At 45.2% G+C, this 24,423-nt stretch overlaps 1 protein-coding gene across 1 annotated transcript in view; it reads left to right on the top strand.

Moving 5' to 3' along the window:
* The window catches only part of LOC311103748 (cytoplasmic phosphatidylinositol transfer protein 1-like), a gene marked incomplete at both ends in the record, with an annotated part of 89,483 nt that overhangs the window by 31,975 nt on the left and 33,085 nt on the right, over positions 1-24,423 (top strand).

The following is a 24,423-nucleotide window of genomic DNA, read 5'->3' as shown; positions in this document are numbered from 1 at the left end:
ACTCGGCGCACCAGGGCCACATGCTCGACTCGGGTAGGCGAGTACACGAGAATGTCATCGATGTACACGACCACCCCCTGCCCCTGCATATCCCTGAAGATCTCATCCACGAAGGATTGGAAAACTGAAGGAGCGTTCATCAAATCAACCCGTATGGCATGACAAGATACTCGTAATGGCCCGAGGTGGTACTAAAGGCTGTCTTCCATTCATCGCCCCCCCTAATGCGCACCAAGTTGTACGCGCTCCTGAGATCTAATTTAGTGAAGAAACGCGCCCCGTGCAATGACTCCGTCATGGTCGCAATCAGCGGGAGTGGATAACTGTACTTCACCGTGATCTGATTGAGACCACGGTAATCAATGCACGGGCGTAATCCTCCATCCTTTTTCTTCACAAAAAAGAAACTCGAGGACGCAGGGGAAGTGGAGGGCCGTATGTATCCTTGTCTCAGAGATTCGTCTATGTACGTCTCCATAGCTCTCTTCTCCTCCTGAGACAGAGGATACACATGGCTCCGTGGGAGAGCAGCTCCTGCCTGGAGGTCTATCGCACAATCTCCCTGCCTATGGGGAGGCAACTGCGTCGCCCTCGACTTACTGAACACAATAGCCAAATCCCCATACTCAGGGGGAACGTGCAATGCGGGCACCTGGTTTGGACTCTCCACCGAGGTAGCCCCTACGGAAACGCCTAAACATCGACCCACACACTGGGCAGACCACTCCATCAGAGCCCTCTCCTGCCACGAAATAGATGGGTTATGGGTACTCAAACAGGGCATGCCCAGCACCACCGGATCCGCAGGTGAGTTGATCAGAAATAGCTGGATCATCTCCTGATGACCCCCCTGCGCACACATCCTAAGTGGCGCAGTGACCTCCCTGATCAAGCCCGCACCCAACGGACGGCTATCTAGGGCATGAACGGGGAAGGGAACGTCAACTGGGAGAAGGGGAATCCCTAAGGCTAAGCAAAACTTCTTATCAACAAAATTCCCAGCCGCGCCTGAATCTACCAGCGCCTTATGCTGGGAATGAGGTGCTACCTGTGGAAAACGCACAGGTATACAGAAATGTGCAACAGAGAGCTCTGGGTGAGTGGGGCGCCTACTCACCTGGAAGGACTCCCCAGTGCGGGACCTGTCGTCCTCTCCCCTAGGAGGCCATCCCCAGCACCTAGCCGCGGTGTGTCCTCCCCGACCACAGTTGGTGCAGGAGATGGACCCCTTGTAAGCCGACCCCTCCTCTCTCTAGCGCCAGCGCCCCTGAGCTCCATGGGGCATGGCTCGGAGGCGCTGGAGGGTGAAATGGACGGACCCCCCTCGGGACGTCCGCGGGTAGCTAGCAGGGTATCCAGCCTGATGGACATGTCGACCAACTGGTCGAACGAGAGGCTGGTGTCCCTACAGGCCAGCTCCCTACGGACGTCCTCGCGTAGACTACATCGGTAGTGATCGATGAGAACCCGCTCATTCCACCCTGCATCCGCCGCTAGAGTACGGAATTCCAAGGCTAACTCCTGGGCACTCCTCTTCCCCTGCCGGAGGCAGACCAGACGCTCCCCCGCCGCTTTCCCCTCCGGGGGATGGTCAAACACCGCCCTGAAGCGGCGGGAGAACTCGTCGTAGGTGATGGTGTTCGCGTCGATTCTCCTCCACTCTGCGTTGGCCCATTCCAACGCCTTCCCGGAAAGGCAGGAGATCAGGGCGGACACGCTCTCGTGTCCCGAGGGCGCCGGGTGCACGGTGGCCAGGTAAAGCTCCACCTGGAGAAGGAATCCCTGACACCCGGCCGCGGTCCCATCGTAGGCCCTCGGGAGCGAGAGCCGAACTCATCTGGGTTCCGGAGCGGGAATGGGCTGACCTGCCGATGGTGCGGGCAGGGAGGATGGCGGTGGAGGAGTCCCTCGGGTCTCCCAGCCTCGGATGGTGGTGATCACCTCCTGCAGTGCGGACCCCATCCGCAGGATCTGGTCATTTTGTTCGCGGATCCTGTCCTCCAACGTCGCCTGTGCTGCTGCGGCTCCTGCTGACTCCATCGAGTATGGTGTGTGATTCTGTCAGTGTAGCTGTAGGTGGGTGTGGTGGTGGAATCAGGCGCGATGGACGCACAAAGTAATTCCAAAAGACTTGAGTTGTTTGGCAACAAAACACAGCACAAACACAAATGCCCTGAGGCGAGAAACTCCGCACACAGGCGAAATAAAGCGGGCGCACAAAATACGTGCGACAAAATACTCCAAAAAACACAGAATGGAGAGCAGCTCAACCGAGCAAACTGTACAATCAAAAGCTAAACGCACGACAGTGAAAACAATCACACACAACACTAGACAAACACAACGAGAACTTATAGGACACTAATTACACTAAACGATAACAGGTGTAACAACAATCAGACAAAAGCAAACGAACATAGAAACATGCAACGGTGGCAGCTAGTATTCCGGAGACGACAAACGCCGAAGCCTGCCCGAGCAAGGAAGAGAGGCAGCCTCGGCCGAAACTGTGACAATCATTTTCAAAGGTAATTGTTTAGTTTCCATGACAACAAGAACCCTGTTCCTATACTGTACATAGGTCCTTGTCCATAGAAGTGGAATGTAAAGAATACATTGACCGATCATTGACCCTTGTGTATGAGATGAAAAGCAGATATATTTCTGTATATGAAAAACGGACAAAAGACCCAGTTGGCTTACAAAGAATCAATTGTTGCTTGTGAATTAAATTAACATCTTGACTCTGCCGCTGTCTAGGCTAGTTGGCGTCTGTATTCACTCTGTGTGGAGTGAGTGTAGCCACCCCCGAACTCAATAGAGCATATTATATTAGCTATGTCTGTGCTTCTCAAATGGCACCATATTCCCTGCATTGTGCACTACTTGTTACCAGAGAACTATGGGCCCAGGTAGAAAGCATGGGGCTCTGGTCAAAAGTAGTGCACTATATGGGGTCTAGGGTGACATTTGGCACGCATTCTATCTCTATAGGAGCCACACTCAATGAGCCTCAACAAAGATCTCAACCCACTGATTGGTTTGGCATAAAGGTCAACACTGTGATTCCTGGAACTCCCCTCCTGTCACCCAGTGAATAATCATCCTGATAATCATCCTGATAATTATCCTGATAATCATCCACTATCCTCCCAGTCAATGACCTGTAATAGCTCCATCTCACTGGTGTTAGTGGTCTGTAATTCTCACTGTGATTGAGTGAGAGCTGTGTGTGTGTGTGTGTGTGTGTATGTATGTGTGTGTGTGTGTGTGTGTGTGTGTGTGAATGTGTGTGTGTATGTGTGTGTTTAAACAGTGCAGGTCAGACAGCCATGACCCAGGGGCATCGTCGGGATTGGAGTTTTCCTTCCCAGTGGCAGGATTCCCAGATGGGATACAGTGGCCCTACTTTAATCTTCACCTGTCCCCCAGTTTTCCGTCGGTCATCACTCGCATGGACCGTGGGGAATGTCTGGGGGCTAACAAAAGCTGGGAAGTGTGTGTGTTTTTGTCACGAGCCTGACAAGGTCTCACAGAGGTCGATTTATATTTATTGTGTTTGTGTGTGTGTGTGTGTGTGTGTGTGTGTGTGTGTGTCTGGCTACATTCATGATCTGATTTCCAGCCTGTCCACTGTGCCACTGTTTAGGAAATGCGAGCACAATATTAGCCTCAGTTTCCCTAAGAAACTGCCACTAATGTCAAACACACTGGCACGTACACACACACATAGCCATATAGCCTACACTGCTAAGAACTCTGCTCAGCATTGTCAGGCAGCTACCCCCCCCCATACAGTATATGGTCCATGTCACACACACATGCCAGTCACAAACACTGACACACATTGTCATTGACTGGCTTGCATTGCGTTGGCACTGTGATTTATTCAGACAAGCAGCGCCCCTGGCTAGGGGTCAAACTATTTGGAGGCGAGACAGATAGGAGTCCCTCTGGGGCTGTGTTATACTGATTGAGTCAAGAAACAAAGAAAACAGCAACACACAAACACTGGGCCTTTATTTAATTAAGACAAAAATAGGACACATGGGTTTCAAGGACGGTGTGTGAGAATATTATTTGGGTGCGAAATGAAAATCTTGCTGAGACACTACATCAGGGGAGGGAGGGAGGGAGGGAGGGAGGGAGGGAGAGAGGGGGGAGGGAGGGAGGGAGAGAGGGGGGGAGGGAGGGAGGGAGAGAGGGGGGGAGAGAGGGAGGGAGGGAGAGAGGGAGAGAGGGAGGGAGGGAGGGTGAGAGGGAGAGAGGGAGAGAGGGAGGGAGGGAGGGTGAGAGGGAGAGAGGGAGAGAGATCAGGACAGAGGGGGTGATAATAGAAATGAGCAGAGAGAATATGCTTCACAGTGTGCTTAGCTATATGCTGCGTCCGAAATGACACCCTATTCCCTATAAAGTGCACTGCTAACTCTCTGGTGAGTTATCACGTATTAGGATGTTCCTCTGGCCTTCAGCACCAGTCTGTCATGCATTATTAGCCCAGCACCCGCTCAGCCCAGTTCATAATGAAGGGAGAGGAGAAGAGATAAAACACAGAAAGAAAGAAAGAAAGAAAAAAATAAAAAAAAGAAAGAAAGAAAGAAAGAAAGAAAGAAAGAGGCTAAGAACTGAGGTGGGAGGCAGTCATCATTCGGCTTGTTTTTCATGTTGCTTGTCTTTGATTATACTTATTAGTGATGGGGTAAAAAAATCGATACGGTTACTTATCACAATATTATTTATCTAGTTGGTTGTACCTGCACCATCTTCTTTTTAAATAGGGAGCCCATTAGTTTTCAGCACTTTTGTTTCAATGACAAAACTTGTTTTCTCATGGCTCACTCTTTGTTTGTAACATCGAATCGCAATAAAATCACAGTATTGAACTGCAATACATATAGAATCGTGGGAATCGCAATACATGTCGTATCGGCACCAAAGTATCGTGATAATATCGTATCGTGAGGTCCCTGGCAATTCCCAGCCCTAATGTTTATTGTTCTTGATTAGGTTTTTCTTTGTACTGTGTTGTGCTATTCAAGGGTTAGGCCATACATAACCTGTGTTGTGCTGTCCAAGGGTTAGGCCATACATAACCTGTGTTGTGCTGTCCAAGGGTTAGGCCATACATAACCTGTGTTGTGCTGTCCAAGGGTTAGGCCATACATAACCTGTGTTGTGCTGTCCAAGGGTTAGGCCATACATAACCTGTGTTGTGCTGTCCAAGGGTTAGGCCATACATAACCTGTGTTGTGACATACAAATGTTAAGCCATACATAACCTATGTTGTGCTGTCCAAAGGTTAAGCCATACATAACCTGTGTTGTGCTGTCCAAGGGTTAGGCCATACATAACCTGTGTTGTGCTGTCCAAGGGTTAGGCCATACATAACCTGTGTTGTGTTGTCCAAGGGTTAGGCCATACATAACCTGTGTTGTGCTGTCCAAGGGTTAGGCCATACATAACCTGTGTTGTGACATACAAATGTTAAGCCATACATAACCTATGTTGTGCTGTCCAAAGGTTAAGCCATACATAACCTGTGTTGTGCTGTCCAAGGGTTAAGCCATACATAACCTCCAGTGGGCAGATTCTGTGTGTAGACTGAAGAATCTACCAGGACTGATGCATGAGATAACAAGCAGCGTTAGTTCTGTTTGTTGTGTTTTCATCACTGGTTATTTGGACGTATCAGGACTGGGCGAAGGAGGCGCTTAAACTGCTTCGCCTCGAGTGCTTCGCGCACGTTCCCACACGGATCAGAAGTGGGAGGGGATTGGCTGAGAGTTTCCTTTTGCGAGGGTAGAGACTTCGTTTTTGATTGAACTCTCAATTTCTAACACGAATAAGCACAGACGTTAATCACGCAGCTGACCAAATTACGCATTATCTTACTTCTGGGTTAACAGATTAGGCCATACAGTACCAGTGGCCGTGTGTGTGTGTGTGTGTGTATCCCAGGTTACCCAGAGAGACATACTATACAGTAAGAGGACCCTGTAGGCAGGGCTACTGTAGGGTGAGGGTCAGCTCTTACACAACATTCTTTCCACTCAAAGTCTTGTGACAAACCACCTGTGTTGAGGGTAATGTGTTACAAAAGTAACGTGTTACATAATCAGATTACTTTTATGAGTAACGGAGTAAAGTAACATGTTACTTTTTCAAATTGGGTAATATTATTACAGTTACTTTGTCAAACAACGCGTGTATTACGTTCAGAATCATATTTCTACCGGGCGTGTGTTTCCATGATCCGATCTTGATTTGTTTCCACATTTAGTTATTGAGCGAGCTAAGAAAGGCTGTTTGGAGAAATGTCATGACAGCTGCTGTCCATAGAAATGTATAGAGGGCACACCTCTGATCTTTGCCATTGTGGCTCAGTTGGTAGAGCATGGTGCTAGTGTTCGATTCCCACGGGGGACCAGTAAGAAAACGTACTACTGTAAGTCGCTCTGGATAAGAGCGTCTGCTAAATGACTAAAATGTAAAATGTAAAAAAATACATAGGGTCCATAGGGGCTTGGTCAAAAGTAGTGCACTATGTAAGGAATAGGGTGCCATTTGGGACACCCCCTCAGCCACTGCATAGCCTTGCCAGTGAGAAGAAAACATCCAGTCAGAGGCGAACTCTCACCCTGTGGTTCACTCATCTGAGTCTAACGTTTAATGTTTACTCACAACCGGCCAGTGGGGGGTCTGATGGATGCAATAGAAAGAGAGAGGGATAGAGAGAGAGAGAAATAAAGAGCGAGAGAGGGACGAAGACAGAGAAAGAGAGCGATAGAGAGGGAGGGAGAGGGCGAGAAATAGAGTTGAGCCCGTCAAGCTGCACCCTGGATCTCCTTAACCCCGTAGCCCAGGGTCCCCCACACCAAAGCTCCCCTCCACCTACACTGACCTTTCAATGGTCACAATTCAGTCAAAACCCCTCCCACCTGTCTCCCTCCTCTGTTGTACCATTCAGTCAACACCCCTCCCACCTGTCTCCCTCCTCTGTTGTTAACATTCAGTCAACACCCGTTGTTACCATTCAGTCAACACCCCTCCCACCTGTCTCCCTCCTCTGTTGTACCATTCAGTCAACACCCCTCCCACCTGTCTCCCTCCTCTGTTGTTAACATTCAGTCAACACCTGTTGTTACCATTCAGTCAACACCCCTCCCACCTGTCTCCCTCCTCTGTTGTTAACATTCAGTCAACACCTGTTGTTACCATTCAGTCAACACCCCTCCCACCTGTCTCCCTCCTCTGTTGTTAACATTCAGTCAACACCTGTTGTTACCATTCAGTCAACACCCCTCCCACCTGTCTCCCTCCTCTGTTGTTAACATTCAGTCAACACCTGTTGTTACCATTCAGTCAACACCCCTCCCACCTGTCTTCCTCCTTTGTTATCTCTTACGTCTGTCTATCTCTTCCCCTGCTCTCCTCTCTACTTGTCTTTCTATTCTGCGTCTCTCCTCTCTACTTTCATCTATCTATTGTTCCTTCTCCTTCTTTCTCTCTCATAGCATGTATTTCTCTCTCTCTGCATCTCCCTTTTCATTTGTTTCTCTCTGTATCTCTCTCCATTTCTCTGTCCATCTCTCTGCCATGTGGCATTGATCTGTTTGTAAGCAGCTCTCTGTGACTATCTTGCATTCATACTCCAACATGGCCCCAGTGAGCCCAGAGACTATAGCAGCAACTCTTTAAAGCCTCCCCCAGTAGAGAGAGAACTCACCAGTTCACTATGTCCTAACACACACACAGCACTCTCAGCAGAAAGAGAGAGAAAGACAGACATACCTAGAGAGAGAGGGTGAGAGAGCGAAAGAGAGAGAGAGAGTGTTAACATCTAAGGTTTATGAACAGTAATTGTACAAATCAGGGCAGCAGTAGTGAGATGGGACCAGCCCTCACCACCTCTCCCCCACTGAGTGGACTAGAGAGGTTTATACAGTACAGTACAGATCTCTCCCTGCATGTCTCACTACCTCTCTCTCTCTCTCTCTCTCTCTCTCTCTCTCTCTCTCTCTCTCTCTCTCTCTCTCTCTCTCTCTCTCTCTCTCTCTCTCTCTCTCTCACTCTCTCTGCTATCCCATTTTTTCCTCCTCTCCCGCTCTGTCCCTCTCCCCCTTTCATCTCCTCCAGTACAGCACAGTACTATGCAGTACAGTACACTCCTCAGCTCATTCATAATGGATTAGGTTCCCACAGCAGCCCAGACAGGGATCAACATTGCTGCACCACAGCCTATTCCAATAGAGACATACAGTTGAATTCTGAAGTTTACATACACCTTAGCCAAATATATTTAAACACAGGTTTTCACAATTCCTGACATTTAATCCTAGTAAAAAATCCCTGTCTTAGGTCAGTTAGGATCACCACTTTATTTTAAGAATGTGAAATGTCAGAATAATAGTAGAGAGAATGATTTATTTCAGTTTTTATTTATTTCATCACATTCCCAGTGGATCAGAAGTTTACATACACTCAATTAGTATTTGGTAGCATTTCCTTTAAACATTTTAACTTGGGTCAAACGTTTCGGGTGGCCTTCCACAAGCTTCCCACAATAAGTTGGGTGAATTTTGGCCCATTCCTCCTGACAGAGCTGGTGTAACTGAGTCAGGTTTGTAGGCCTCCTTGCTCGCACATGCTTTTTCAGTTCTGCCCACAGATTTTCTATAGGATTGAGGTCAGGGCTTTGTGATGGCCACTCCAATACCTTGACTTTGTTGTCCTTAAGCCATTTTGCCACAACTTTGGAAGTATGCTTGGGGTCATTGTCCATTTGGAAGACCCATTTGTGACCAAGCATTAACTTCCTGACTGATGTCTTGAGATGTTGCGTCAATATATCCACATCATTTTCCTTCCTCATGATGCCATCTATTTTGTGAAGTGCACCAATCCCTCATGCAGCAAACAACCCCCACAACCCCCGTGCTTCACGGTTGGGATGGTGTTCTTCGGCTTGCAAGCAACCCCCTTTTTCCTCCAAACATAACGATGGTCATTATGGCTAAACAGTTCTATTTTTGTTTCATCAGACCAGAGGACATTTCTCAAAAAAGTACGATCTTTGTCCCAATGTACAGTTGCAAACCGTAGTCTGGCTTTTTTATGGCGGTTTTGGAGCAGTGGCTTCTTCCTTGCTGAGCGGCCTTTCAGGTTATGTCGATATAGGACTTGTTTTACTGTGGATATAGATACTTTTGTACCTGTTTCCTCCAGCATCTTCACAAGGTCCTTTGCTGTTGTTCTGGGATTGATTTGAACTTTTCGCACCAAAGTACGTTAATCTCTAGGAGACAGAACGCGTCTCCTTCCTGAGCAGACGGCTGTGTGGTCCCATGGTGTTTATACTTGCGTACTATTGTTTGTACAGATGAACATGGTACCTTCAGGCGTTTGGAAATTTCTACCAAGGATGAACCAGACTTGTGGAGGTCTACAAAAAGGAGGTCTGATTTCTTTTGATTTTCCCATGATGTTTCCCATGAATGTCGGACGGACTTGGGTTGAGAGGAAGGGGATAAAAGAGAGAGGGAGAGATAGAAAGGAGACCGAATGAGAAACAGAAATCAATAGAACTTCACATTTTAACTTATCTATCAAGCTGCAGCACACTTGATGTTGTGTGAGGGTTGTGTAAGGCTTTGGAGGTTGGGCTCATGATCCAGAGAGAGAGAGAGAGTGAGAGGGGGGGGGGGGGGGGGGTGGAGATGCCATCAGAATAGTTTTTTGTATTGTTTTTTTATGTCCTTGTGTTTGTTTATAAATTGAAATCGATGAACAATTGGTCATAAAAAAGTTAATTGACTAATGTATTCTCTAAGTCAGCCTTTAACCATAGGGATGAGAAAGAGATATGTAGGCAGAGAGAGAGAGACAGAGAGCGGTACAAAAGGAGGATAAATAAGGTAAATATGAAAAGGGAGACAGACAAGCAGATGGACAGTGAAAGAGGGAGAGAGAGAGTGAGATTGTGTGTGTTTTGTGTGTGTTTTTGACTTCGATACCGATACCAGGTTTAGTATCATGATACTCGATACCATCACGATACTCAATACCAAAACGATACCACAGCAAAAAAAGAAGGTCGCCTATATTAGCGAAAATCACAGAATGGCACTTGATCCAGATAGATAAACTCAGCTACTGCCCTGTTCAATCGTTGGGCATCTTTGGAGTTCAATATCGCTACATTTGAATTGTTTTACATCAAACATTTTCAGAGACAGCATTAATGAATGAATTATCCAATCAATTTGACTTTGTTTTTACCAATCAACATAATGGTAATAATTTATTTGAATGGTAAATCTCTATTGATAAACTAGGTAAATCAAGATGTAGTCTAGCCCAATTTACAATACAGGTGAATGTCAAGGGGTGCTGAAGGTGGGTGTGGTGCATGAATCAAGCGCAGGACGCAGAAGCTCAGTCCAAAAGACTTTAGTGCAATATTCACGTAGAAAATAAGCACAATAAGCCCGAAGGCGAAATAACGGCGCACACAGGCGTCAAACAAACGGCGCACTAACATGTGCGAAAAACCTCTCCAAAACACTGGAGGGAAGTACGTAGCTCCAACACAAAACAGAAGAGCAATCACACACAAAGACAAACACACACAACGAGAACTAAATAGGACACTAACGAGGACTAACAAGACACAGGTGTACAACATCAAGACAAAAACAAACGAATATGAAACATAGATCGGTGGCAGCTAGTACTCCGGGGACGACGACCGCCGAAGCCTGCCCGAACCAGGAGGAGGAGCAGCCTCGGCCGAAACCGTGACAGTGAATGGATATTCAACAGGAGTGTTTGCATGCATTGAGTTATTGAGCTTGTTTTGGCTGATTTCATGGGGCTACAGATACAATAACAAACGATCTGCTTCCGTTCCATTTGGGACTTATTTTATTGTACTTATCAACAGCATATGCATAGAAGTAGCTTATTTTATAAAAGTGAGCGCTGTCTCTTTAACCAGTAATGAGGTAATTCACGACACCCTGCTATACACACACATACAGTCAGTTCGCTGAGGCAATAGATCATCTTTGGCTGATGGAGAGACGTGACGGAGAGACCTATTAAGTGAATGAATAACGTTTTTGGTGGCAATCAGCTTTGAAATCAGCATATTTTGCATATGGACATTGTTTTGCGATCAGTAATTATCAGTTTCAACATTTCTACATGCCGTGTCGCATTATTCAAGTGTGTTAGCTTCTGTTCAGCATGAGTGGGGAGCTACCATGATGCAGCCCAGACTCCCAGGGCAGGCTAGCAATGAGTAAGTGGAGAGGAGCACGATGCGCGCCTCGCGCTATAAGGGGGACGTCTGCTGTGCTGATGGAGTATGAGAGTTGATCTGTGAGACACATTTGACAGAAGTATCGAAAGTAACAGAAATTGTAGTACCAAACCATTTTCATGTTCTAGTATCGAAAAAGTGATGTATTTGATACCATTCCACTGATTCCGCTCCAGCCAATACGACGAGTCTGTCCTCCCCAATTAAGGTGCCACCAACCTCCTGTCCCTCTGCCTCTCCATCCCTCCCTCTCTCTCTCCATCTCCTTCCCTACCTACCTCCCTCCCACCCTGTCCATCCCTCCCTCCCTTCTCCTTCTCCCGCTCTTTCCTCCTCCCCCTCTCCATCTCCCTCCATCTCACCCCCTTTCATCTCCTCTCCCCCCATCTCTCTCTAGTGTGCGTGCAAATGAAAACAGGCTTCCACAAGAACACCCACTGGCAGGTTGCAGTGTAAACCAGCTGAGTGAACCGTAGTGATCTATCAATTATGTAATCTCTATTCAGACAATCTCTAAACACATGTTAGTGGAGACAGGTATCAAGGAGATGGAGAAAGGGGGAAGAGGGGTGGAGAGCGAGAGGGGAGAGCGAGAGGGGAGAGAGAGAGGAGGAAGGGGAGTGGGAGAGAGGGAGAGACAGAGAGAGAGGGATAGCAGTCTTTCCCTCTACAATCTACATCATTAGTATCGCTCACATTACCACAGCATGTTTGTATGTAATGACAGTCGTGTAGCTTTCACATTATTAATTTTAGCTAGACAGATGCCGTGCTGACCCAAAGGTTGGGAAGAGAACCATTGGAAGCTTCAAGTGATTTGAACTTTGAGTGCCTGAACATCAGAGATGCATCGTTTGATGAGGGAGCCTCCATTGTGCTCCTCCACCCTCATTGGAAAACAGTTAAATGGCTTGTACAGTGGGAAGCCATTTTAGCATATAGTATATATTGTACAGTTTGGTTTAGGCTTTGACACAATGTATAGTGAAATAAACTGGTAAAACTTGGTGGTGGACAGTGTGTCATTGTCCAAAGGAAAGAGTCCTTGTCTGTTGCATATGGGCAGAACATGAGGTAGATATGCCTGTGTCTGTGCTGATACTCACATACACACACCTAATGACACATGTTCATGTAATCACTCATATGTACAGTATACACACACATACACACGAATGTTCTAGCACACAGATACAGTAGACCTGCTCACACATCAAATAATTTTCTGCTGAAGCAGCATAGGCACACATGCTGAATGTGCACACACACACACACACACTGTACACGCACACACACTGTACACACACACAAACTGCACACACAATGCACACACACTATACACAAACACACACACACACACACACACAGTGTTATTAGTGCTGAAGCAGCACTCTCCAGGCTGTAGTAGCAGTGATAGATGTAGGGCTCTCCACTCAGCCCGCTGCCGCCGGTAACAGCCAATCACCACGGGGACAGGCCTCACTACACTCTGAGTAAGGGCACCTTGCCAGCAAACACACACACACACACACACACACACACACACACACTGTCCTGTCTTATTTATGGAAACAGCTCCCATGACAGAGACTCTCCTCTGCAGTCCTACTGCAGTACTGTATCATCACTACTACTGACATTATATCACCTCCCACAGGCTCTCTCTCTCTCTCTCTCTCTCTCACACACACACACACACTAACACACACACACTCAGGCCAATAACACATCAAGCAGTGACTATTCTCTCTTTAAAAACAACAGGAGATGAAACAAAACATTGTGTTCCAGAGCAATTGCTGGAATAATGAGTGAAGCTGTGCTGTGTGTGTGTGTGTGTGTGTGTGTGTGTGTGTGTGTGTGTGTGTGTGTGTATGTGTGTGTGTGTGTGGAGCTTCATGCAGTTTCATTTCTAACTGCCATTGATCAAACTAATGGATAGAAGGGAGAAAACTGATGGATGAGAAAATGAGATGGAGAGGCTTGACAGAGAGGGGGAAAGAGGGCATGAGATTAAGAGAAAATGAGGAAGAGAGAACGAGGGGATAGAGAGAGAGGAAGAGAGAGAAAGGGGTAAGAGAGAGAAGGAAAGAAGGGAGATTAGATAGGGATAGCTAGAAAGTGAGAAACAGATAAAGAAAGAGAAAGATAGGGTATAGTGCACACACACACACTGGAACATCTTTCACAACACAACAGTCACATCTGATCTGATATCAGCCACTCCAGGGATACACACACACACACACACACACGGGTAAACAAACAAGCAAAAACAATCCTCTGATACGACAAATAGAAAATGTTATGCTAGCTAGCTACATCAACCTTGAGCTAGCCTCTTTACCTTGTATTCAGTGTAAGTTCCATTGTATATATGCGTTAGCCTCGAGCTACGCACCCCATCATGTACCTTTGTGTTGAGACAGGAGCCTGCTTTTCACAAGATTTGCGTCCCAAATCGCACACCTTTCCCTATGTGTATATGGCTATTCCCTATATGGTGCACTACTTCTGGTAGTGTACATTGTAGGCAATAGGGTGCCATTTTGGATGCAGCCCAGAGAGCTGTTTGATTAATGAGATGTATGTTTCATTGTTGTCTCTTTAGAAAGGCAACTCAAACGGCTGAATACAGGTAGCTAGTTAGAAAAGGCTCTTTGGTTAAAGGGCCTGTAAATCATTAATTATTCTCCCCCTCCCTACTTCTCGCTCCCTCGCTTTTTCTCTCTGGTGGCTGCATAGAGATGAGTGGAGCGGGAGCCACAGGGATGGAGGGATGGAGGGATGGAGGGATGGAGAGATGGAGGGATGGAGGGATGGAGAGATGGAGGGATGAGAGATGGAGGGATGGAGATGGAGGGATGAGAGATGGAGGGATGAGAGATGGAGGGATGGAGATGGAGGGATGAGAGATGGAGAGATGGAGGGATGGAGAGATGGAGGGATGAGAGATGGAGGGATGGAGATGGAGGGATGAGAGTTGGAGAGATGGCTAAGAGGCGAAAAACAAGGGGATGAATAATAACAGAAAAGGGAGATAACAACATTTAATCACATTGATTCACATTTAATCACTCACCACCCCAAGCCTCCTCCCCTCTTTCACCTTTCTCTTTCTCCTCTACCTCCCTCCTCTTCCTCTTCCTCATCTCTCTCTTTCTCTTTATACACTACCCCTCTTCCCTCTCTTCACCCTACGTATCAGCACCATTTCTCTCTGCCCCAAATGTGTCCTTGGCTGTCTCTGTGGGTGTTACTACACAGGGTAATGGCCAAAACTCAGACACCATTATTATAGAGTCAGAGGACATCTGTCAGAGGTAAAGCTACAAAGGACCTGTTTTCACGGGTCCGTCACAAATGACACCCTATTTATTGCACTACTTTGTATACTATATAGGGAATAGGGTGTCATTTGGGACACAACCATAGAGCTCTTTCTGCTTTGAGTTTAATGGTCTGCTATTTCAAAGATTACAGTGGGCTACAGTGTTCTCTGGCTCCTTAGACCAACACTGATGTGACTAAATCTAAAAAACAGACTTGCTAAAGTTTTACTCTGTCTCTATCCACTCTATCATAGTCCCTATGCAGAATATACTAGCATGTTAGCAAACTGGGGCTGAATCCACTTGTTCACATCATGTGGAGCTCACATTGAACTAGACCCAGCATGGTATGGCTCTGTTTATTCTCTAAGCTTTTCATGCTGGGGAAGGAGGGGGAAATATTTTTATTTCTGTGAGGCAGGGGTAGGGTTGCAAAGGGAGGGTAAATTATTGGCATGAAATATCCTTTTACACACATTCATTTATGTCAATATGTGTTTGTTGTCAATGTTTTGGCGTCAAACTGGTAGCAGTTGTGAAGAAAATTGTCAAATGAAGTTAATTGAAAATAATGTAATTGTTGATTAGATGCTTTTTTCATTAATTTGGCTAATTTCTCTTTAACCATATGGTCTATCTACTAGACACTCATGGACACGGATATAAAAAATGTATATGAATACATTTTAAAAAAGTAATTCAAGTATAAATCCCCAAAGTTACCATAGATTGCCATATATCTTCTGTTAATTACCAAAATTACTGAAGATTCCGGTAACTTTGGTAAATTACCAGTAACTTTACAACCCTAGGCAGGGGTTGCATCCAAAATGGCACCCAATTACCTCGACTAACCTGTGCCCCCGCACATTGACTCCCGTATCGGTACCCCCTGTATATAGCCTCCCTACTGTTATTACATTTTACTGCTGCTCTTTAATTATTAGTTATTTAATTTTTTTACTTATATTTTTCTTTACTTAACACGTATTTTTCTTAAAACTGCATTGTTGGTTAAGGGCTTGTAAGTAAGCATTTCACTGTAAGGTCTACACCTGTTGTATTTGGCGCATGTGGCAAATACAATTTGATTTGATAGTCCGGGTGGCCATTTTATTTAATTGTTCAGCAGTCTTATGGCTTGGCGGTAGAAGCTGTTAATGTGCCTTTTGGACCTAGACATGGCGCTCCGGTACCGCTTGCCGTGCGGTAGCAGAGAGAACAGTCTATGACTTGGGTGACTGGCGTCATTGACAATTTTTTGGGCCTTCCGCTGACACTGCCTAGTATATAGGTCCTGGATGGCAGGAAGCTTGGCCCCAGTGATGATTTGGGCCGTACCCACTACCCTCTGTAGCGCCTTTCGATCGATTGCCGAGCAGTTGCCATACCAGGTGGTGATGCAACCGGTCAGGATGCTCTCGATGTTGCAGCTGTATAACTTTTTGAGGATATGGGGACCCATGCCAAATCTGTTCAGTCTCCTGAGGGGGAAAAGGTGTTGTCGTGCCCACTTCACGACTGTCTTGGTGTGTTTGGACCATGATAGTTTGTTGGTGATGTGGACACCAAGGAACTTGAAACGCTCGACCGGCTCCACTACAGCCCTGTCGATGTGAATGGGGGCGTGTTCGGCCCTCCTTTTCCTGTTGTCCACGATCAGCTCCTTTGTCTTGCTCACATTGAAGGAGAGGTTGTTGTCCTGGCACCACACTCCCAGGTTTCTGACTTCCTCCCTATAGGCTGTCTCATCGTTGTTGGTGATCAGGCCTACCACTGTTGTGTCGTCAGCAAACTTAATGATGGTGTTGGAGTCGTGCTTGGCCACGCAGTCGTGGGTGAACAGGGTGTACATGAGGGTACTATGCACACACCCCTGAGGGGCCCCCGTGTTGTGGATCAGCTTGGCAGATGTGTTGTTGCCTACCCTTACCACCTGGGGGCGGACTGTCAGGAAGTCCAGGATCCAGTTGCAGAGGGAGGTGTTTATTCCCAGGGTCCTTAGCTTAGTGATGAGCTTTGTGGGTACAATGGTGTTGATTGCTGAGCTGTAGTCAATGAATAATAATAATAATAATAATATGCCATTTAGCATTTTTTTGTGTATGGGTGGTCCCGGGGATCGAACCCACTACCTTGGCGTTACAAGCGCCGTGCTCTACCAGCTGAGCTACAGAGGACCAATGAACAGCTGTAACATTCTCACATAGGTGTTCCTTTTGTCCAGGTGGGAAAGGGCAGTGTGGAGTGCGATTGAGAATGCGTCATCTGTGGATCTGTTGGGGTGGTATGCGAATTGGAGTGGGTCTAGGTTTCCCTCCTTCATCTGTCGTTTCTCTGTAAAGAGGGAAGCGTGTTAGGGCTGTCCTCGACTAAAAAAAATCTTGGTCGACCGAGAGTTGTCCTGTTCTTTCGACCAATCGATTGGTCTAAATGTTTAAACTTATTTTTCCATATGTAGACATACACACCCTATGTGTTTGAATAAAACCAACTACATATTCACTGAGCTTAGCTGATGCTTTAAGCACACTGTTTGATTAAATAATTAAGACACACAAATGACTCAAGAAAGAGCCCGATAGTCACACTGTGTTAAAAAAATGACAGCGAGTGCCTGTGTGACTGGCGCACGTTGTCTCGCTCTCCTCCCTACTACAGCGAAAAGGCACCACAGCACAGCAAGTGTTTATTGCGCTGTCCGTGCTGAAGCTGCAACATCATTTCAGCCATTTAGTTTCTTACTTGTTTCTGACTGAAAAGTTCTGTTACCGAAATTCCTAATTTGTTTAGGAAAAACATTCCCTATTCCCTCAACCCTTGCTCTCTTTACGTGAAACATGTAAGCATCGCATGCATGTGACCAATAGGGCCTGACCTATAGCCTATCATAATCACATCAATAAATTGGTTATAACAAACTCCGAACACAGTAATGTTGACAGCAAAATGGATGCGGAGGACGTGAAAAATACATTCTAAACCTGCGAATGTTTACTGGTTGCTCAGGAGGGAAAGGGGAAGTCAGATATGTGGAAGACATTTGACTTAGTTGTGGAAACTACTGGAGATCAAGAAAAAGGATGGTATAGGAGCAAGCGTTGCGTGAGTATTATGTGTGCCAAACAGTTGCTGGTAGGTTACAATATTATAATTTCTTTCGGACCATTTGGAACAGTGTAAACAACACTAAATAAATAAGTGTACCAGAGAGTCTGTTCTAATGGAAAAAATATATATATAAAGCTTTTATTACAGCAGACTAAAAACAGTTGCATGCATCCGTGAATTGCGGTTTATTTATTGTTTAGGCTAGTTATTTAAAGATCCTTTTGTTATTTAATTGTAAAGATAAAGTCCTTGATTGCATTTCAAAGCATGCATGTCTCGTATGCTGTGTGATGACATGAACGAATGAATGATTGATTGATTGATACAGTAGCCTATATATTGAAATAGTAAGTTATGGTATTAAGACTAAATAGGACACGCTCTTAGGCCTACAGCTTGATGGTGGTTATACAAGGCTACTATACAAATCCTAGTAATGATAACAACATTACTTATTATTATAATGATGATCATAATACTAATTGTAATAATAACAATAAGGAGGAGATCAAGAAAAAGGACGGTATAGGAGCGAGAGCTGCGTGCGTATTGTGTGTGACAAACAGGTGCTGTTAGATTGCAATATAATTGTTGGAACAGTGTAAACAACACTATATAAATTATAAGTAATACCAGTCTGTTCTAACAAAACAAAAACAACAAAATTAAGCCTTTATTACAGCATAGCAAAGATTAAAAACAGCCAAATCTGTGAAATTGCTTTATCAGACATATTGCCATTACATGAGGCTTGGTGCTCATGGAATCAGTAGGCTATTAACGAACACTCAAACTGGCAACAGAAGCAGGATCTGTCTTATTTCTGTAGATATGGGTGATTTATAAAGCCAGGCACATTTAACAGTTAGGCTATTGATTATAGCCCTAATTAAGTTGGTGTTTGCTCTCTCAGAGTCTCCTCAATTTTCTTACACAATTAGGCTAAGCCCTCTTCGCACGGGACTAGTATTACTAGAGAACGTTGGTTATGTAATTATTACCCCAGAATGACCATTATTCCAGAGAACAATTCGGATGGGATTCGTTTTTTCCAAACTGCCCCCTGTAATTCTTTATTTTTTTCCAATAAATTGACTGTTATGACGGAAGCCTGGAGGTTTTTTTCAAGGCGTGAAGATATTTCAAGTCCAGTTGATAACAGGCTACACTGATAACTCGAGCTTGGTTCCCAAGTTTCTAAACCATACCAAACCATCTTTGGTATAGTGTCGCCATAATATTTTAATTGAGGAAGTGTGATCATAATCATTAGGCTATTTTAGCGATCCGCAGTAGACCTCCTAAATGCCTCCCAGCCTTCAGATGTTAGCTAAACAGTTGTATGCTGCTTTGTGATCTATTAACAGCAAGGGTTACATTAAATAGGCGCAAAAAAATTTACTGATGCATTTGGCAATATTCAATTCATACACACAAAACATATTAACAAAAGCATTCACTGTGAAAGTTGATACATGTAGGCCCTTCATATACAGGCTATGCACTTCGTTCAATTTATTGAATCAGTTATTGTTTTCTTGCTCAAACCGTGAGCAACACCTGTCAAACTCAGACATTTCTCTCAAAACACAGGGATGTCGATTCGCACGGGACTAGTATTATCAGAGGACCTTGGAGTTCACTAAAAAACAGTAGGTTATTCTGGCTGGAATTGTTACACTCCTGCCATAAACAAATGACTGAAATGGCAGATTCAGATGGGACAAAAATGACAGATGTGCTGTTTTGTGCTTGTGCACATAATTACATTACCCAACCATCCCCAGTAAAACTAATCCTGTCTGATTAGGGTTTAAGGCAAGGGCTGTTTCCTCATCTCTGCTGCGGCTGCCTCCGCCGCATTGTTCTCAATCCCAATATGCTGGTTAACTTTGCTATTATGCACATAGCAAAATAGGGAAAGGCGCCAATTCTACGGCGCACTGAAGATGTTTCAGAACTGCGGACAGCGACCATATCCAACTTGGGAGAAAGCGCATTTCTTATAAAATAATATTCGCTTTATTAGTGTTACACCATTATATTTACATAATATAACCATATACAATTTCCATATCACATGTCTTAGAGTGATGGACTGTGCCATCCCCGTGGGCACCGCAATGGATTAGTCCACTGAGACAGGCGCAAATCAGTCAGGTGTCTTGTGCAGCATGAAAAAATTGCGACTGCTCGACTAAAGAAATCTCGGTCGACCAAACAGCCTATCGACCAAACAGCCTATCGACCAAACAGCCTATCGACCAAACAATCGACCAGTCGACTAAATGGGGTCAACCCTAGAGCGTCTCTTTCCCTTATGACCTACTTGTTGTGTGTATGTACTGACATGTACAGTGGGGAGAACAAGTATTTGATACACTGCCGATTTTGCAGGTTTTCCTACTTACAAAGCATGTAGAGGTCTGTAATTTTTATCATAGGTACACTTCAACTGTGAGAGACGGAATCTAAAACAAAAATCTAGATAATCACATTGTATGATTTTTAAGTAATTAATTTGCATTTTATTGCATGACATAAGTATTTGATCACCTACCAACCAGTAAGAATTCCGGCTCTCACAGACCTGTTAGTTTTTCTTTAAGAAGCCCTCCTGTTCTCCACTCATTACCTGTATTAACTGCACCTGTTTGAACTCGTTACCTATATAAAAGACACCTGTCCACACACTCAATCAAACAGACTCCAACCTCTCCACAATGGCCAAGACCAGAGAGCTGTGTAAGGACATCAGGGATACAATTGTAGACCTGCACAAGGCTGGGATGGTCTATAGGACAATAGGCAAGCAGCTTGGTGAGAAGGCAACAACTGCTGGCGCAATTATTAGAAAATGGAAGAAGTTCAAGATGACGGTCAATCACCCTCGCTCTGGGGCTCCATGCAAGATCTCACCTCGTGGGGCATCAATGATCATGAGTAAGGTGAGGGATCAGCCCAGAACTACACGGCAGGACCTGGTCAATGACCTGAAGAGAGCTGGGACCACAGTCTCAAAGAAAACCATTAGTAACACACTACACCGTCATGGATTAAAATCCTGCAGCGCACGCAAGGTCCCCCTGCTCAAGCCAGCGCATGTCCAGGCCTGTCTGAAGTTTGCCAATGACCATCTGGATGATCCAGAGGAGGAATGGGAGAAGGTCATGTGGTCTGATGAGACAAAAATAGAGCTTTTTGGTCTAAACTCCACTTGCCGTGTTTGGAGGAAGAAGAAGGATGAGTACAACCCCAAGAACACCATCTCAACCGTGAAGCATGGAGGTGGAAACATCATTCTTTGGGGATGCTTTTCTGCAAAGGGGACAGGATGACTGCACCGTATTGAGGGGAGGATGGATGGGGCCATGTATCGCGAGATCTTGGCCAACAACCTCCTTCCCTCAGTAAGAGCATTGAAGATGAGTCGTGGCTGGGTCTTCCAGCATGACAACGACCCGAAACACACAGCCAGGGTAACTAAGGAGTGGCTCCGTAAGAAGCATCTCAAGGTCCTGGAGTGGCCTAGCCAGTCTCCAGACCTGAACCCAATAGAAAATCTTTGGAGGGAGCTGAAAGTCCGTATTGCCCAGCGACAGCCCCGAAACCTGAAGGATCTGGAGAAGGTCTGTATGGAGGAGTGGGCCAAAATCCCTGCTGCAGTGTGTGCAAACCTGGTCAAGACCTACAGGAAACATAGGATCTCTGTAATTGCAAACAAAGTTTTCTGTACCAAATATTAAATTCTGCTTTTCTGATGTATCAAATACTTATGTCATGCAATAGAATGCAAATTAATTACTTTAAAATTATACAATGTGATTTTCTGTATTTTTGTTTTAGATTCCGTCTCTCACAGTTGAAGTGTACCTATGATAAAAATTACAGACCTCTACATGCTTTGTAAGTAGGAAAACCTGCAAAATCGGCAGTGTATCAAATACTTGTTCTCCCCACTGTATGTGTAATTGATAGATGCATACACACACACTACATGTTCATGTTTTTAAATGTATGTAAATTGTAAAGTATTTTGTCTGTAATGTCTTTTTCGTTATGTGTCAGACCCCAGTAAGACTAGCTGTCGCCATTGACGTCGGATAATGGGGATCCTAATAAATCACATTAAATCCTTCATCTGTCGTTTCTCTGTAAAGCAGGGAGCGAGGATGGATAGAGACACTACACAGGGTCAAGTAGATAACCACAGGCCTGCTCCAAGCTAATAATCGACAGCTACTGCTTTTAGTATTGATACTAGGGCTGTGATGATACCAGTATTGCGATATTTTTTCCATGACAAGAAAGAAAACACGAAGCAGACCAAACTCTTTGGTCCTTTAAAAACCTGCTGTATGTAAAATGTTGTGTGCGATAATAGCTTTGAAAATAAATAAATGTGACTCTGGATGACAACATAATGATATTGGTTCCCAACATTAGGTCTGTTTTCCTTAAGAAGTTAAACCTGTTTCGTGTTTTGTTTCCTTGCCACGACACTAACAAGCATGGTGATACTGGTATCGTCCCGGTCCTACTAAGTACACCACTGGTTACCATTGATGGTTGGATGACAATCCTGTCTTCTGTTGAACACATGCACACGTGAGCATGTACACACATATATGCACCATGCATGTGCACGGCCGCATACACTCTCACATGCACGTGCACACGCACAGACAGACACACACACACACTCTCACACACACAAACACACACCATCTTCCCAGAAATGTTTTTAACATGTGGGCTAGAAACCGGAAACCCAGAGCCAGCTAACAGACTGGTCCGCTCAGCACCACGATGTAATCAAAATGCTAACATAGACAGACTAATTACAGCTTTCCATGTCTCTTAGTTACAGGCTAAATGACTGGGCTTCTGTGTGAGGAGAGACAGTTGAGGCTAAAACACATCTCATCCATACCAAGAGGACCAAAGGAGGTCATTATTATTGTAAACCTAGTATCTTCTCTATGTGTTTCTCTCTGGGAGGATGGATGCAGCAGACTGCCTCTATGTAATGCCAGTTTACACTGCCTCTGCCAAACAACAGTGATTTGATGCTTCCAAAATGGCTCCATACATAGTGCTCTCCTATGGGCACTGGTCAAAAGTAGTGCACTATATAGGGAATAGGGTGCCATTTGGAATGAAGCCATGGACTATGACAGTTGACAATGTATTTGCTAGTCTTTGCAATTGACGTGTAGGCAGCCTACATTTGAACGAGATCTTGCGTACATTTTGAGCCCTATGAAAACGTGTATAAGACAGAATATAAGTCTGTGGTAGAGCCTCTGCGGGCTGCAATTTGGCAGAGAGAGAGAGAGAGAGAGAGAGAGAGAGAGAGAGAGAGAGAGAGAGAGAGAGAGAGAGAGAGAGAGAGAGAGAGAGAGAGAGAGAGAGAGAGAGAGAGAGAGAGAGAGAGAGAGAGAGAGAGAGAGAGAGAGAGAGAGAGAGAGAGAGAGAGAGAGAGAGAGAGAGAGAGAGAGAGAGAGAGAGAGAGAGAGAGAGAGAGAGAGAGAGAGAGAGAGAGAGAGAGAGAGAGAGAGAGAGAGAGAGAGAGAGAGAGAGAGAGAGAGAGTATTAAGATAATTAATATTGTTGTTGCTGTTAATGGTAATACCATTTCCACTACTACTACTACTATTATTATTGATGCCTTATTGCTGTTGGTCCCACCATTGTTGCTATAAGTGTTCTTTGACAACGTAAGTAATTTAACTTGCCATGTCAATAAAGTCTACTGAATTTAATTTGATGGAGAGATGGAGATGGAGAGAGAAAAATAGATAGAGAGAGAGAGAACACCATTTAATTTAGCGTCTGTACTTCTGTCTTCAGTTTGATAAATCACCTCCGCGAGAGGCCCTGTAAACAGAGGCAGCACTAAACATCACATATCAGATCATAGAATTCCATTAAAAGTGTCACCTAGCCTTAATGCGCAGCTGCTTCAGGGAGCCCATTGTGATGAATGGCACTGCGCTCCTGTGCGGAGCTGCGTCAAAGGGGTCCCAGTGTGATAAACAGGATTGGGAGTCCCTCGGTGGAGCTGCACCACCAAGCCTACTGTAATAATAAAGGATACTGCATTAGGTTACCATTGTGACAGAAACCTAAATTGTTGTGACAGCAAAAAGGTCATTATTGTTGACCAGAACATATAGCATATTCCCCCCTTTGCTTTAGTGGACCAGCCATTACCCCAGTCTGAAAGTTCCAAAACGATTGGATGGTTGTGCATAATATAGGTCTTTCTAGTTTAACTTGCACTCACACCCCCACATGTTGTTTCTTCCTGCTACTGGTTCTGCTGATAGCGCTATTTCTAAGAAGGGTCTTCTTTTTCCCTAATCCTCCATACCTTACTCTTGGTCGTCATGGAAGTACGTCATCAAAAGAGGTGTCAGCCACAAGTCAGAGCCCCATGGCCTGTTTCTGTTCCCTCCCCTAGATTAGTCCAGGTATCTCTGGAACTCTATAGGGAGCTACACGCTGAGCCACTGGCTGGGTCCCAAATGGCACCCTATTCCCTATATAGTATACTAGTTTTGACCAGAGCCTTATGGGCCCTGGTCAAACGTAGTGCACTATGTAGGGATTTGGGATGCAGCCACTGAGCCCCTGTGGCCCTGAGAGGACTA

This window comes from Coregonus lavaretus (genome assembly GCF_964263955.1).
Source record: "Coregonus lavaretus genome assembly, chromosome: 28".
NCBI classification, from domain to species: domain Eukaryota; kingdom Metazoa; phylum Chordata; class Actinopteri; order Salmoniformes; family Salmonidae; genus Coregonus; species Coregonus lavaretus.
The sequence above is the reverse complement of the archived record's forward strand: the minus strand, read 5'-3'. Positions and strand labels throughout refer to the sequence as shown.